Source organism: Symphalangus syndactylus, chromosome 2 (assembly GCF_028878055.3).
Source record: "Symphalangus syndactylus isolate Jambi chromosome 2, NHGRI_mSymSyn1-v2.1_pri, whole genome shotgun sequence".
Taxonomy (NCBI): Eukaryota; Metazoa; Chordata; class Mammalia; order Primates; family Hylobatidae; genus Symphalangus; species Symphalangus syndactylus.
This window is the reverse complement of record NC_072424.2, coordinates 19,253,721-19,271,492: the sequence shown is the minus strand read 5'-3', so window position 1 is coordinate 19,271,492 and position 17,772 is coordinate 19,253,721.

Sequence of the window (17,772 nt, the reverse complement as noted above, 5' to 3'; positions counted from 1 at the left end):
TCACTGCAACCTCTACCTCCTTGGTTCAAGCGATTCTTCTGGCTTAGCCTCTCGAGTAGCTGGGATTACAGGCGTGCACCACCACACCCGGCTAATTTTTTTAGTATTTTTAGTAGAGACGGGGTTTCACCATATTGGCTAGGCCCGTCTTGAACTCCTGACATCAGGTGATCCTCCCACCTTGGCCTCCCAAAGTGCTGGGATTACAGGCGTGAGCCACCGCACCCAGCCCAGTGTATTTTCTAAAATCATCTCAGGTACCACTAGGCGCCACCCTGGGTACCAGTCCCCAGATGTGGAAAGGACTGCCTTGGATGTGCGGGGACACACATGTTTCGACTATTTCACCTCACACCTTCCTTGTGTTTGTTTAATTGGTTTTAATTATGTCTGTGTTTAGTAGATGATTGAAAAGAAAAGGAGACGATCATTTTGGAGCTCAAAATCATACTGTAGGCCAGGCGCAGTGGCTCACACCTGTAATCCCAGCACTTTGGGAAGCTGAGGTGAGTGGATCACCTGAGGTAAGGAGTTCAAGACCAGCCTGACCAACATGGTGAAACCCTGTCTCTACTAAAAATTGCAAAATTAGCAGGGCATGCAAAATTATCTCGGCAGGGTGGCACATGCCTGTAATCTTAGCTACTTGGGAGGCTGAGGCAGGAGAATCACTTGAACCTGGAAGGCAGAGGTTGCAGTGAGCCGAGATCGAACCACTGCACTCCAGCCTCAGCAACAAGAACGAAATTCTGTCTAAAAAACAAAACAAAACAAAAAAAAACTTACTGTAGTTCACAATGGAATATTATTCATCCATAAAAGGAATGAAGTACTGATATATGCTACAACACAGATGAACTTTGAAAACATTAGCTAAGTGAAAGAAGCCAGACACAAAAGAACAAATAGTGTGTGTTTCCTTTTACATGAAACATCTAAAATAGGTAATTCCAAAGGGACAGAAAGCAAATCGGCAACTGTTAGGGACTGGGAGAAGCTGGGATGAGGACTATTTATTTTTTATTTTATTTATTTATTTTTGAGACAGAGTCTCCCCCTGTTGCCCAGGATGGAGTACAGTGGTGCGATCTCAGCTCACTGCAACCTCTGCCTCCCAGATTCAAGTGATCCTCCTGCCTCAGTCTCCCAAGTAGCTGGGACTACAGGTGTGACCACCATTCCCAGCTAATCTTTTTTTGTATTTTTTAGTAGAGACAGAGTTTCGCCATGTTGGCCAAGCTGATCTCGAACTCTTGACCTCAAGTGATCTGCCTGCCTTGGCCTCCCACAGTGCTGGGATTACAGGCGTGAGCCAGTGCGCCCAGCCGGGACTATTTAATAGGTATAGGATTTTCTTTTGTGGTGATGAAAATGTTTTGGAACTAGATAGAGGTGGGTATAACATTATGAATTAACTACCCCGAATTGTAAACTTTAAAATAATTAATTTTATATTAGGTGAATTTCACCTCAATTAAAAAAAAAATTAGAAAAAGGCCAGGTGTGGTGGCTCATGCCTGTAATCGCAGCACTTTGGAAAGCCAAGGTAGGAGGATCACTTTGTGCCCAGGGGTTTGAAACCAGCCTGGGCAACATAGCAAAACCCTGTCTCAAAAAAAAGAAAAAGGAAAAAAAAAAAAAGAAAGAAAAAAAAGAGAGAGAGAGAAAAAGGTAGAAGAAATAAGGACTAAAAACATTATATACTGTAGTCTACTCCAGTGATTTAATAGATCTAAAAGGCTCAGAAAACTGAGCCTTTTGGAGATGGAGAGACCTTCCCAAAATCACATCACTGGCTAGAAGCAGAGAGGTAGGGCAAGAACCCAGAACTTCCATACCACTGACCACCCAGCGTGTGTGTCTGATGGAGTTCAGCCTCAGCACCTTTTCCCTAGCCGACTCGTGAGATTACATCATCCACACCCTCATCGTCTCCTCTTCTCCCTCATACTACAGGGTTGTTTTTTTTGGTAGAAACAAGGTCTCGCTATCTTGCCCAGGCTGGCCTTGAACTCCTGAGCTCAAGTGATCCTCCGGCTCCCAAAGTGCTGGGATTACAGGCATGAGCCACCGTCACAACAGCCTGCAGTTTTAAAGTACTTAAGCTTCAGTAGCTCAAGACAACAAAAGGGGAGTGGGGAGGGAGGCAAAGCCAAGCCAAGGGGTCGCCTTCTCTTCTCCTTATGCCCACAGCCCTTTGCCGCCCGCTTCTCCCTTCCCCATGCTACAGGGCCCCTTGCTCTCCTATTGTAGGCGTGTGTTTTTAGTTCCTGCACACAGGCAGTTTGGCTCATAACTAAACCACTATAAAAATGTAAAGCACGGTGCAAGTCAAAGCGACAGAGCAGAGTGGAGTCCCTTAGAATTTTACCTCACTCATCCTGGTTTCAGTTTTAAAGCTCAGATGCATTAGTTAGTGCCAGCTCATAGACAGGGTTAGGCTTCAAGGTAACATTACTTGAGGGCTTCATAATTGGCTCTGAAGGCAATTCTTTTTTTTTTTTTTTTTTTTTTTTGAGATGGAGTTTTGCTCTTGTTGCCCAAGCTGGAGTGCAATGGTGTGATCTCGGCTCACTGCAACCTCCGCCTCCCAGGTTCAAGCGATTCTCCTACTTCAGCCTCCCAAGTAGCTGGGATTAGAGGCATGCACCACCACACCAGGCTAATTTTGTATTTTTAGTGGAGACGGGGGTTCTCCATGTTGGTCAGGCTGGTCTCGAAATCCTGACCTCAGGTGACTGGCCCCCCTCGGCCTCCCAAAGTGCTGGGATTACAGGCGTGAGCCACCATGCCTGGCTGCTTCAAGGTAACATTATTTTCTGTCTTCCATGTAGCCCCATTCACCTGCCACTGCCTTCAGTTAGAGAGATTTCCTGCATCATTCCTGCCCATTTTAGCCTCTGGAGTAACCTGTTTCCTCTCCTATTAGGTCCCAGATAGAGAGCCCTCTGGTATTGGATAAAAATTGCATCAATTAACAATGTGATTTTTTTTTTTAGAATCTTGCTCTGTCGCCCAGGCTGGAGTGCAGTGGTGCGATCTCGGCTCACTGCAACCTCTGCCTCCTGGGTTCAAGAGATTCTCCTGCCTCAGCCTCCTGAGTAGCTGGGATTACAGGCGCCCACAACCACACCCGGCTAATTTTTGTATTTTTAGTAGAGACCAGGTTTTGCCATGTTGGCCAGGATGGTCTTGGACTCCTGACCTCAAGTGATCCTCTCGCCTTGGCCTCCCAAAGTGCTGGGATTACAGGCGTGAGCCACCGCACCTAGCCAACAATGTGATTTTAATCATTAATAAACATGTACTGGAGAGGATCACTCAGACCCTGCTGCCGAGGAACTGTGTGTGTATCCAAGGAATACTGATAAGATCATTTAAAAAACCCAGTCCAAGATCCAGCATTTTAAGAGGCATGAAAAAGGCATAATGGTTGAGTGTGGACAGCTGAGGTTCACACACCAGCTCTGCTAGCTGCAGGCACATGGCCTTGGGCAAGTTACTTTGCAGGTTTTCTCATCTGTAAAATTGAAATTATATTAGTGCTTACCCCAACGGCTTTTGTGAGGAATAAATGAGTTCATATTTTAAAGGCATTAACACAGTCAGCAGGCACATAGTGTTCATTATATTAAATAAAAGAGAGGTGCAAGTGAAGTGCTATCATAGTTTAGAGAAAGGGGCCAAGAAGGGCTTCATAGGGAAATCATCTATCCTGCTGCTTGGGGAAGGTGAAGGGGAAGATGGCAGGTGGAAGTGACTAGTGACCTTTGTCCCTTTGGTTTACTGTTATCTTCAATGACCACACTATGGGGCTACGCTCTGGGTTGAATGCAGTATTTTTATTCCATCTGCACAAACCCTGTGACCCAGGTGTTTTTTGGTTTGTTTTTTGTTTTGTTTTGTTTTAGACAGAGTCTTGCTCTGTCACCCAGGCTGAAGTGCAATGGCACGATCTCAGCTCACTGCAACCTCCGCCTCCCAGGTTCAAGTGATTCTTCTGCCTCAGCCTCCCAAGTAGCTGGGATTACAGGTGTGCGCCACCACACCCGGCTAATTTTTGTATTTTTAGTAGAGACGAGGTTTTATCATGTTGGCCAGGTTGGTCTTGAACTCCTGATCTCAAGTGATCTGCCTGCCTCGGCCTCCCCAAGTGTAGGGATTACAGGTGTGAGCCATCACTCCCAGCCACGGGTCCTGTTTTTAATTCATCATCCCCATTTCCAAGGTGAGGAGACTGATGCTTGGGGAGGTTTAGTAATTTGTCCAAAGTCCCACAGCTGGAAAGGGAAGGAGCCAGGATTTAAACCTTGAAAGCTGACTGCAGAGCCCCCATTCCTTTTTGTTTTTATTGGTTTGTTTGTTTGTTTGTTTGTTTGTTTGTTTTTGAGACAGGGTCTCTCTCTGTCATCCAGGCTGGAGTGCAATGGCACAATCATGGCTCACTGCAGCCTCAACCTCCTGGGCTCAAACAATCCTCCCACCTCAGACTCCCAAGGAGCTGGGACCACAAGTGTGTATCACCAAGCCCAGCTAATTTTGTTAGTTTTTGTAGAGAAGGGTCTTCTTATGTTGTCTAGGTTGGTCTCAAACTCCTGGGCTCAAGCAGTCTTCCTGCCTTGGCCTCCCAAAATGTTGGGATTACAGGTGTGTGGCCAGAGCCCCAACTCTTTTTTTTTTTTTTGAGACAGAGTCTCGCTCTGTTGCCCAGGCAGGAGTGCAGTGGCGCGATCTCGGCTCACTGCAAGCTCCGCCTCCCGGGTTCACGCCATTCTCCTGCCTCAGCCTCCGGAGTAGCTGGGACTACAGGCGTGAGCCACCACGCCTGGCTAAGTTTTTTGTATTTTTAGTAGAGACGGGGTTTCACCGTGTTAGCCAGGATGGTCTCGATCTCCTGACCTCGTGATCCTCCCACCTCAGCCTCCCAAAGTGCTGGGATTACAGGCGTGAGCCACCATACCTGGCCAAGAGCCCCAACTCTTAAAGCAATATTGTATGACCTCCTACAGTATTTGTTGGAGCATAATGTGCTTGATGGGACATAATAGGAGATGGTACTAAAAAGGTGGGCTGTGTCAGGACATGAAGGAGCACTGACCGTCTGTCCTTTAGTGAAATGTCTCAAGTACTCCACTCCCAGGCGCCAGGCCTGACTGTGGATTCTGTCCTTTGATGCAGTATGCTTTGCTCTTTTGCCTAAGCATTTCTAATAGGTTCTGCCCCTGCAATTGATGTTCACCATCTTGGGGCCCGCTCTACTCTCAGCCTTCTTTTTTTTTTTTTTTTTTTGACGGAGTCTCACTCTGTCACCCAGGCTGGAGTGCAGTGGCACCATCTCGGCTCACTGCAATTTCTGTCTCCCAGGTTCAAGCGATTCTCCTGCCTCAGCCTCCTGAGTAGCTGGGATTACAGTGCCTACCACCACGCCTGGCAATTTTTTTGTATTTTTAGTAAAGACAGGGTTTTCAATGTGTTTCAGCACATCGGCCAGGCTGGTTTCGAACTCCTGACCTCAAATGATCTGCCTGCCTCGGCCTCCCAAAGTGCTGGGATTACAGGTATGAGCCACTGCGTCCGGCCGACTCTCAGCCTTCTTTTCCTTCTCTAGGGTCTGTCTATTCCTGTCTTCCTGCCGAGCTTGTGAAAGGAAGGCACCCACTTACTTGTGACAACGAAAAATGTTTCCAGATGTTGCCAAATGTCCCCTGGGGACAAGAGAACCCCCAGAGGAAACCACTGCTCTAATGGTAATGGCACAGGCTCTGGAGCCACCAGGACATGGGATCAAATTCTTGGTCTGTCACTTATGGTCTTGGAGGGCAGGTCATATGTCTCAGGCATCACAGAATCCCTCGTGACTAGACCAGTTAATGTTTCTATACCTCAGTTTCTGCAGGTGTGAAATGAGGGTAATGATGGCATCTACAGCTTCAGCCATGCACAGTGAGATAATGCCTGCAAAAGACGTAGCGGGGTACTAGATACAGAGAAAGTGGTATAAATAAGTTACTCTTTTCCCCACAAGCAGACATACTACATTTTCAAACAACTGGCACAGGCTCTGAAGACATTTTGTTTTTCTCAAAGTGATGAAGTTCCTTTTCCTTCCTTCCTTCCTTCCTTCCTTCCTTCCTTCCTTCCTTTCTTTCTTTCCTTCTTTCTTTCTTTCTTAACAGAGTCTTGTTCTGTGGTCCAGGCTGGAGTGCAGTGGCATGATCTCAGCTCACTGCAACCTCTGCCTCCCCAGTTCAAGCAATTCTCGTGCCTCAGCGTCTCGAGTAGCTAGGATTACAATCGCGTGCCACCATGCCTGGGTTGTTTTTTTTTTTAGTAGAGACGGGGTTTTACCATGTTTAGCCAGGTCAACTCCTGACCTCAATTGATCTGCCGATCTCAGCCTCCCAAAGTGCTGGGATTACAGGCATGAGCCACCACGCCCAGCCCTTTTCCTCCTTTCATTCAGGAGTGAGGGGTGAGGAATTTGTGCAAACACTGATCCCCAAACAGGCTCAAACTAGGCTCTTCTGGAAGCCACAGGGACATGCAGGCAAGGAAAGAAAGATACTGGGAATCTACCTGTTCAGGGAAACTTAACCTCTTCTGCTTTGAGGCACCTGCTGGGTCTGGGCTGTGCTTTGACTCAGGAAACCTTGCCAGTTTTTTCTTTTATCTTTTCTTTTCCTTTTTTTTTTTTTTTTTTTTTTGAGATGGAGTCTCACTATGTCACCTAGGCTGGAGTACAGTGGCGCCATCTTGGCTCACTGCAACCTCCGCCTCCCAGATTCAAGCGATCCTCCTGCCTCAGCCTCTCGAGTGACTGGGGTTACAGGCATGCGCCACCACACCCGGCTAATTTTTGTATTTTTAGTAGAGATGGGGTTTCACCATATTGGCCAGGCTAGTCTCAAACTCCTGACCTCGTGATCCACCTGCCTCCGCCTCCCAAAGTGCTGGGATTATAGGCGTGAGCCACCGCACCCAGCCCAGTTTTTTCTTTTAAAGCTAACTATGGGCAGGGCTCGGTGGCTCACACCTGTAATCCCAGCACTTTGGGAGGTTGAGACAGGTGGATCACTTGAAGTCAGGAGTTCAAGACTAGCCTAGACAACATGGTGAGACCCTGTCTCTACAAAAAAATACAAAAATTAGTTGGGCATGGTGGTGCATGCCTGTAGTCCCAGCTACTCGGGAGGCTGAGGTGGGAGGATTGCTTGAGCCCAGGAGGTTAAGATTGCAGTGAGCTATGTTTGCACCACGGCACTTCAGCCTGGGTGACAAAGTGATATGCTGTTTCAAAAATAAATGAATAAAGGTAACTATAAGGAATAAGGGCTTGGGTGACACAGTGACATGCTGTCTCAAAAAATAAATAAATAAATAAAGCAAGCTAACTATGAGGAATAAGGGTGACCACAATGGTCAGACACCTATTGACCCCCCATCTACCTGAAATGGACTTTAGCTATGATTAGAAAGACATCTTGGCCAGGCATGGTGGCTCATATCTGTAATCCCAGCACTTTGGGAGGCAGAGGCAGGCAGATCACCTGAGGTCAGGAGTTCAAGACCTGCCTGGCCAACATGGTGAAACCCTCTCTCTACTAAAAATACAAAAAAATTAGCCAGGTGTGGTGGTGGGCCCCTGTAATTGCAGCTACTCGGGAGGCTGAGACAGGAGAATCACTTGAACCTGGGAGGCACAGGTTGCAGTGAGCTGAGATCACACCATCGCACTCCAGCCTGGGTGTCCAATAGCTTGGTCCGATTTTGAAAAACGTTCTCTTTGTCAGATGGAGAAAGAGTTAACTTCCACTGTATTAACTTGTGCCTGACATTTTTAAATATTTTCTGTTTAATGTATGGTTTAATTTTCATCTTCAAAATGCACTGCCTTATAGGTATCTTTTTTGCTTTTTCCGTCAATGTAAATCAAGCTAAGACATTTTGTAATTTTTATCTCCATAAATCTCAAGCATTCAACAGTCATCCTTCACATGGGCATTTCAGGCAAGCTCAACAAAGCGTTACTGTTCGCTTCACACCAGGCAGAGAGGTCGAGCACAGCAGCACAATTCCCAGGGCTTTTGGCCATTAGAGATGAAGTTTCACTGCTTATCACTTCTTGACCAAACAGGAAGCTGAGGCAGTTGCCTGTGGTTAAATAGTTTACCTCAAGTCGTACAGGAATTCCTTGGTTGGGGGCTTTCCAGTGTACGGGTAGGCCTTCTGGTCTGCTGATCTCTGCCAAAGAAATGAAATACCCTAGAATCTCTGACCCAGAGGCCCAGAAGGAATTTCATGCAAGAGCCTCCCAATGGCCTGTTAAGATTTGCAAAGTGTCCAGCTAGTCTTGGGCTGTGGCAACTGACTTGCCCTGGTAGGACTAGTAGAGTCCCCCTTTTGTTCATTCCAACAAAAGATAACCACGATTGATTTTTGATCACCAATATGAGCCTTAGGAAGAAGGAGCAGCTGTTCTGCCAAGCATTCCCTGACCACTTTCCCGGCTTGTCCTGGTTAGAGACCCCTACCTACCAGGTGCCTAGGAAACACCATGCCCTTCTCATTCTCAGCGCTCCCAGCTCCTGTCATATGGCATTGGAATTTTCTATTGCCTTGTCTGGGTCTTAACAATACTGTGAACCTCTTGAGGATAGAGCTCATGTCTTACTCATCCCTGGAATCCCAAGGCTCAGCTAACCCCTGGCTCACAGCAACTACCCAGAGCAAGTTTGTCAAGTGAGTGAATAAGCAGCGCTGGCAGGATGGCTGAAACGTGCTTTCTACACACATTCTGGAAAAAAAAAAAAAAAAAAATCTTTTGGCCGGGCACGGTGGCTCACATCTGTAATCCCAGCACTTTAGGAGGCCGAGGCAGGTGGATCACTTGAGGTCAGGAGTTCGAGACCAGCCTGGCCAACATGGTGAAACTCTGTCTCCACAAAAAATACAAAAATTAGCCAAGTGTGGTGGTGCATGTCTGTAATCCCAGCTACTGGAGAGGCTGAGGCAGGAGAATCAATTGAACCCGGGAGGTGGAGGTTGCAGCGAGTCGAGATCATGTCACTCCATTACTAGCCTGGACTACAGGGCGAGACTCCATCTCAGAAAAAAAAAAAAAAAGAAAAAAGAAAAAACATTTATTCAGCTTTCTCTAGCTATTGCAACAAGAACACACATTTTTCCCTGGAAAGAAAGAGACAACAACTACCACAACAAAAAAGATAACAAAAAAAAAGAAAGAAAAAGAAAGGAAGGAAGAAGGGGAGAGAGAGAGAGTGAGAGAGAGAGAGAGAAAGAAGGAAGGAAAGAAAGAAAAAGAAAGAAAGAGGGAAAGAAAGAAAGAAAGGGAAAGAGATGAACTGGCCTTATTCTCATGAGTGAAAGAGTAGAAAATGACTGAAATTCTCCCTTTTCAGTTTGGGAGGGAAAAAAAATTGGACCTAGTTGAGGGGGAGGCAAATGAAAAGATATATGCTCATTTTTATGATGATTAGGAAAATACTCCCCTGGAACCACAAGTTAACTTTCTGGTAGCTGGGGCTGCAATTAGAGATGGCAAGCAGGACTCTGGGTTTTGCTGAGTTCTTCCTCTTTCCATGGCAAAAAACATACATTTTTCTTCTTCCTTTTTTTTCCTCATTGAAGAGGAGCCCCAGATTTGGCTCTCTCCTGGGTTCAGGAAAGATGAAGTCTCAGAACCAAGCCCTGTCTCCCAGGCAAGTCCTCTTTTTTTAATTTTTAATTTTTATTTTTTGAGACAGAGTCTTATTCTGTCACCCAGGCTGGAGTGTAGTGGTGCAATCATAGCTCACTGCAGCCTCAACTTCCCAGGCTTAAGTGATCCTCCTGCCTCAACCTCCTGAGTAGCTGAGACTACAGGTGTGCAACACCATGCTTAGCTACTTAAAAATATTTTTTTAGCGATAAGATCTCTCTATATTGCCCATGCTGGTCTCACACTCATGGGCTCAAGCAATCCCCCTGCCTCGGCCTCCCAAAGTGCTGGAATTACAGGTGTGAACCACCACACCCGGCCAAGGCTTCCCTTCTAAACTTACCCCCAGCATTCTCCAGCATGGTCTTGTGCTGCTCCAAGTTAATGTCAAAGGCAGCCAGCCCAGGATTGGAAGGAGTTGAGCTGTCCTTGATTCAAAGCCCCATGGATTCGTTCACCTTTCAGAGTCTGTCTCCGTATAAACCCTCACTCACAGGCTGATTGGGAAGTGTGTGCCACCCACTAGGCCTTGGTTGAATTCCTTAGGCTGAGTCATCCCCCTCTCTGCCCACCCCCAGGCACACCTTGGCTTGCTTACTTCTGAGCTGTTCTCTTCCTTGCAGCCTGTTCCCTCCACCAATTTTTTTTTTTTTTTTTTTGAGACGGAGTTTCACTCTTGTTGCCCAAGCTGGAGTGCAATGGCACGATCTCAGCTCACTGCAACCTCTGCCTCCTGGGTTCAAGTGATTCTCCTGCCTCAGCCTCCCGAGTAGCTGGGATTAGAGGCGTCTGCCACCATGCTTGGCTAATTTTTTGTATTTTTAGTAGAAACAGGGTTTTACCATGTTGGCCAGGCTGGTCTCGAACTCCTGACTTCAGGTGATCTGTCCGCCTCGACTTCCCAAAGTTCTGGGATTACAGGCGTGAGCCACTGTGCCCGGCCTCCACCCTTCTAAAAAGACTTTATTTATTTATTTATTTATTTATTTATTTATTTATTGAGACGGAGTCTCACTCTCTTGCCAGGCTGGAGTGCAGTGGCATGATCTTGGCTCACTGCAACCTCAGCCTTCTGGGTTCAAGTGATTCTCCTGCCTCAGCCTCCCAAGTAGCTGGGACTACAGGTCCACACCACCATGCCCAGCTAATGTTTGTATTTTTAGTAGAGACGGGGTTTCATAATGTTGGCCAGGCTGGTCTCGAACTCCTGACCTCAGGTGATCCACCTGCCTTGGCATCTCAAAGTGCTGAGATTACAGGTGAGAGCCACTGCACCCTGTCAAACTTCATATTTTAGAACAGTGTTAGGTTCACAGCAAATTGAGCAAAGTACAGAGAGATCTCCCATAGCCCCTATTCTCAGCCTCTCCCACTATGAGCATCCCAAACTGCAATGGTAGATTTGTTACACTCGGTGACTCTACAATGAGGTGCCATTATCTCTCAAAGTCCAAGTTTAAACTCAGGTTCACTCTTGGTGTTGTACATTCTATGGGTTTTGACAAATGTATAAGGACATGTATCCACCGTAATATTATCATATGGAATACCTTCACTGCCCTAAATATCCTCTGTACTTTGCCCATTTATCCCTCTTTCCCCTCCAACTCCTGGCAGCCTGTCAGCTTTTAGAGCTGTGTCTCCAGCCCAGGCCTGTCCTCTGTGTGCCACCTGCCAACATCTCCACGCAGATGCCTCTTACACTCCTCAAGCTCTTGCTTTCTTTCAGATCTGTTCCCCGCCACCGACTTCCCCAAACCTCCTCAGGTCAGTACATGGCCTCACAGTCCATACAATCATTCAAGCCAGAAAGTAGGAGTCATCTTGATTCTGATGGGGTTCAGAACACCACATCCCAAAATATAGCACCATGGCATTTGGAAAACAGCAAAAGCAGGAAGGTCACTTTCTGACCTCCTCCTGCCCTTCTCCCCTGAAGCAGACCATGAAAGAATCCTCTGACCTTCCTCTGAAGAAGGCCCTCATTCCAGGGGTGCCCAGCCTGTACCCAGAGGAGAGGAATGTCCTTATGTCTGGAGACACAGGGATACAGAGAGGAATATGAACAGACAGGCCTTGCTAAATTCCCTCAGTTTATTGCCATTAGATCACATCCCCTTTGTCCAGTCATACTGCTGCATGACTGTCCACTCCATCAAAACTAAGCATGAAAAGACACGGGGTTCCCTGTTCCTTTGGGTCTTCATCTGTGGATGCTTCCATGCCACGTAAAATATATTCAATAAATGTGTATGCTTTTCTCTTGTTACTCCGTCTTTGGTTATAGAGGGTCTCAGACATGAATCCAGAGATGGATGAGAAAAAAATGTCTTTTATCCCCTACAGTTCCCACCCTTCCCTCCCCACTGCTGGTCAGCAGCATCCAAAGGAGACGCTGTCTTATCTCCACCTACATTTGCCTCCACCTCAGTCCAGACCACCATCGTTTTTCTCATGCAACCCGTTCACAGCTTCTGAGGGTCTCCTGGCTGTCAAGACGCATGATTACTCCCATCATGTGAGGTTTATTATATTATATTATTATTATTTGTTGAGATAGGTCCTCACTCTGTCACCCAGGCTGAAGTGCAATGGCACAATCATGGCTCACTGCAGCCTCAAACTCCTGGGCTCAAGGGATCCTCTCGCCTCAGCCTCCCGAGTAGCTAGGACTACAGGTGTGCACCACCACACCCAGCTAATTAAAAAAATATTTTTTTTTTGGTAGAGATGGGGATTTCACTATGTTGCCTAGGCTGGTCTTGAACTCCTGACATCAAACGATCCTCCTGCCTTGGCCTCCCATAGTTCTGGGATTACAGGCGTGAGCCACCATATGGCAGAGGTCTATTTTAAAAGTGAAACAATAACGACACAGAGTGTAGCTTTCACATCTCTCTGGTATCCTCAGACCCTGCCATTTCTTTGGGCTCCAGAGATTTCCAGCTGCCAGGATTTGCATCTTTGTGTGGGGGTCTTTCTGCATAACTGCGGAAACCTGGTCTACCCACCCCTGAGGAAAGACAGAGATGCTTGGGAATTTATACTGCTGCATGCAGCCCTCAGCAATGGCTGGGTGGAGGGAATTCATGTAGAAATACCCCAGCTCCCTCACCTCTTGAGTGGACTATCTGGGGTGTGTACCTCCCAGGGTCTTCCCACAGATCCAGTCCTGATCACCATGGAGGTATCTTAACACGCCCTTCACTGGCTGCCTTCCCTGTGTTAGTTCCTCTCCCTTACCTCCATTCCCAAATAAGCTACTTGCATTTGAATCCTTATCTCCAGGTCTAGGGACACCCACACTGAGACAGAGCACAACAAAAACTGTAATACGAAATGCTCCCCACAGGCTGATTATAGGACTTAGGTAGAAATATTTATTCAGGCCAGGAGCACTCGTCATGAGAACCAGACTAACAGGTGTGGGATGGTCTTTCTCAGTCCCATCAGTCTCTCTCTGTAACGGTATGTGGAACTTTATCTGGGGACATTGCAAAAGTCTAAGCATGAGGACTGCCCCTGTCTGAGAGCTTCCCTTTCCCCCCGCCCGCTTTTAACTGGCCTCTCGCTCTCACTCTTGCCTCCTTTCAGTCCACTCTCTGCCCAGCATCAACAGTGATGCTTCTTAAAACACCAACCACTGTTTCATCTCGTACTTAAAGCTCTTCCGTGGCTTTCCATCTCATTAGAGGAAAACACAAATTTGTACAAGGCCCTACGTGACTTGTGCCCCTGCAGGTCTGCACGCCTGCCTCCTTTCAGATATCTCCTTTTGGGCTCCTCTGGACGCCATCCCTGTGTTAGCCATACTGGTCTACTTCCACCTCCCCAAAAGCTACCCCTCACCTGGGCACATGCGGTCCTCTTGATTGACATGCTGTTACCCTCCACACATATCTGACTAGCTCTTCTTGATTATTTAGTTCCTGGCTTTGATGGCATCCTCCCCAAGAAGACTTCCCCAATGACTGTGAATATTAGTCTCTGTCTTGGCCCTTATTTCCTTTTACTGGAAACTTAAAATTGCAATTACTTTATCTATTTACTGGGTATTGGTTGGGTTCCTTCCTAGAACAGAAGCCCGACAGGGCAAGGATCATGCCCATCTTGCTCACTGCTATATCCCCAGCACTTAGCACAGTGCTTGGCACATGGCAGACTCCTAGAAAATTCAGATGAATCTGGTGGAAGGCCCAGCTAAATTCTCACTGTGCAGCCACTTCTGACACCCCCAGTGGACACATCCTTTCCCTGAATGTCTGTGGCAATTATGATCAACATCATTCTTTTGGTGGTTAATCCTCTGTGTTTTATCACAAAAATACTGTTGCCTGGAACTATATATATATATATATATATATATTTTTTTTTTTTTTTTTTTTGAGATGGAGTCTCGCTCTGGAATACAATGGCGCGATCTCAGCTCCCTGCAACCCCTGCCTCCCGGATTCAAGTGATTCTCCTGCCTCAGCCTGCTGAGTAGCTGGGATTACAGGCATGCACTACCACATCTGGATAATTTTGTATTTTTAATAGAGATTAGATTTTGCCATGTTTGTCAGGCTGGTCTTGAACTCCTGACCTCAGGTGATCTGCCCACCTCGGCCTCCCAAAGTTCTGAGATTAGAGGTGTGAGGCACCGTGCCTGGCTGAACTATTTTTAAATCATGGTTTGTTTCTTCAAAATCTTTGATGCCTATCCTAGTTTGCAGATTAAATAACTAATTCACTTTTTTTGTTTTTTGAGATGGAGTTTCGCTTTTATTGCCAAGGCTGGAGTGCAGTGGCACAATCTTGGCTCACTGCAACCTCCGCCTCCCGGGTTCAAGCAATTCTCCTGCCTCAGCCTCCCGAGTAGCTCGGATTACAGGCACCCACCGCCATGCCCGGCTAATTTTTTTGTATTTTTAGTAGAGATAGGTTTTGCCATGTTGGCCAGGCTGGTCATGAACTCCTGACCTGAGGTGACTGCAGCCTCCCAAAGTGCTGAGATTACAGGTGTGAGCCACTGCGCCCAGCCCTAATTCACTTTTTAAAGTCCCACAATATTTGACAGTGTATTTTTTAAGAACAAGGATATTCTCTTATATAATAACATTATTACAATGCTCAAAACCAGGAATTTTAATATAGATATACTGTTATCTAATGCACAGTCCATATTCAAATTTAATCAAATGTCCCAACAATATCCTTCATAGTAGCCACTCACCTCCCTACTGTGATCTAATGCAATATCACACATGGCACAGATTTAGTGGTCTTGTCTCTAGTTTTTTTTTGTTTTTTTGTTTTGTTTTGTTTTGAGACAAGGTCCTGTTCTCTCACCCAGGCTGGAGTGCAGTGGTGCAATCACAGCTCTCTGCAGCCTTGACCTCTGGGGCTCAAGGAATCCTCCCACCTCAGCCTCCTACGTAGGTGGGACTACAGGCATGTGCCACCATGCCCAGCTAATTCTTGTATTTTTTGTAGAGATGGGGTTTCGCCATATTGCCCAGCTGGTCTCAATCTCCTGGGTTCAAGTGATCTGCCTGCCTTGGCCTCCCAAAGTGCTGAGACTGCAGGTGTGAGCCACTGGGCCTGGCCTCTTTAGTTTCTTTTAATCTGAAACAGTTCCTCAGTCATTCTTTATCTTTCTTGACCATGACATTTTTGAGGAATATAGTCTGGCTCTTTTGTGGAACATCTCCTATTTGGTTGGTCTGATATTTCCTCCTGATTAGATTCAGGTTAAACATTTTTGGCAGGAATACCACTGAAGTGTTGTTTCATAATTTACTTAACCAATCTGTTATTCTTGGAAATTTGTGTTGTTTCAACTTTTTCTTCATTTTATAATCAATAATGTAATCTTTATACAACCTTGTAGCCAAATCTTTGTACACGTTCTTATCTAATTTTTTAGGGTGTCTTTCTAGAATTGGAACTGCTATGACTAAGGGCTAGGTGTTTTTTTTTTGTTGTTGTTGTTGTTTGTTTGTTTGAGACGGAGTCTCGCTCTGTTGCCCAGGCTGGAGTGCAGTGGCGCTATCTTGGCTCACTGCAACCTCTGCCTCCCAGGTTCAAGCGATTCTCCTGCCTCAGCCTCCCGAGCAGCTGGGACTGCAGGCGCGTGCCACCATACCCGGCTAATTTTTGTATTTTTAGTAGAGACAGGGTTTCACCATATCGGTCAGGCTGGTCTTGAACTCCTGACCTCATGATCCGCCCACCTTGGCCTCCCAAAGTGCTGGGATTACAGGCGTGAGAGCCACCATGCCCGGCCCCTAGGTGTGTTTTTATGATTTTTGTTATGTATTGCCAAACTGCCTTCCAGAAAGGCTGTGCCAGTTTACACTCCTTCCACAGTGAGTGAAGGCAGCAATTTCTAGGTGATTTGTGCCAACACTGGATCCAAACAGTTTAAAACATCCTTCTTACAGCAGTCTGTACTTCTCATGTTGATCTGTCTTCTATTCTGGCTTCTTGTATGTGTAACTTGTTGGCCCTAAATACCTACAAGCTGTTTAAAAAAGGGCTTGCATGTCTGACTCATCTTTGTGGTGCCTAACCATGCTTCCTACTTAATAGTCACTCAATAAATGTCAAAGGAAGGAAGTCACACATCTTTGAACAATGCGACCTTATTTTGTCAGGTTCTGCTCTGACATGCTGGGCTACTGTCTTAGTTCCGGCTGCTGTAACAAGTACCATAGACTGGGTGGCTTATAAACAACAGAAATTTCTTTCACGCAGTTCTAGAGGCTGGAGGTTTGAGATCAGGGAGCCAGCATGATGAAGTTCTGATGAGGGCCCTCTTCTGGGTTGCCTGCTGCTGACTTCTCGTTGTATCTTCACATGGTGGGGAGAGGCTGGAAGAGCTCTCTGAGGTCCCTTTTGTAAGAGCACTAGTCCCATTCATGAAGGCTTTATGCTCATGACTTAATTACCTCTCAAAGGTCCCACCTCCTAATACCACCACATTAGGGATTAGAATTTCAATCTGAATTTTGGGGGAACATATTCAGTTCATTGCAGCTACCAAAAAAGTTACTAATGTTGGTATCCAAAAGTCCAACAACCAGAGCCCCTACTTGCCCGGACTAGCAAGATTCATTCTCAGGACCTCTCGGGAGCCAGAAAGAAACTTTCCGTTTTGCTTATATGGATTCTGGGCAGGCTCTTCACCTTAGGTATCCAGCTCACTGCAGACACCTGCTTCTCAGGTCCCCTCCAGCCCTAGCTCCAGGGGCTTCTCTGGGCTGCTGCTGCTCTTTTTGTACTTACCTCTGGGTCCCGGGAGGATCACATGCCTTTCTCTCAATTCTCCAATCCCAGCTAGGACAGACAGTCCTTTTAAACGAAAGCCTTAGAAATAACAGTCAGAAATTACAATGCCGATTAGGCAAACATAAAGCAGGATATGAACTAAATATTCTATCACCTTTTTAGCCCCATAGGGACCTCCTTAGGGACTGTTTTTCTCCTTTGAAATACTCCTTCCTCCCTTCCGTGATGCAGGATCTGCTCACCTGGGAGGACGCCATGTAGAGCACCCTTGATCTTGCTTCTTTTTCCCCATCCTGGCCCTCCTGGGGTATTAAGAGCTGGAGCACTGAGAGCGACTGGGTCATGAGAATGGAGTCCTGCTGAACAGGATTAGCCCCTGATCAAAGCGGCCTGAGGGAGCTCTTTTGCTTCTTCTGTGATGTGAGGACATAGCAACAAGGCACCATCCATGAAGCAGTGAGCTCTCACCAGACACCGTATCTGCTGGTGCCCTGATCTTGCATTTTCCGGCCTCCAGAACTACAAGCAATCCATTTCTATTCTTTATAAGTTATCCAGGCTAAGATGCTTTGTTGTAGCAGCCCTAAAGGACTGGGACACACATTAACCAGTGTCTCCCCAGGCTGACCTGCCTCCCACCTCTCCCAAAACAGAGGTCACATTCAGTCTGGACTGGAGGGGTCTGACTGGTATCCTGGAGCACACTAAGGTTGCGGAGCTTGCAGCTTGCTTTTGCCATTTGGGGGCCGGCTGCAGCTCTCCAGAGTTCATGCTAGGTGGCA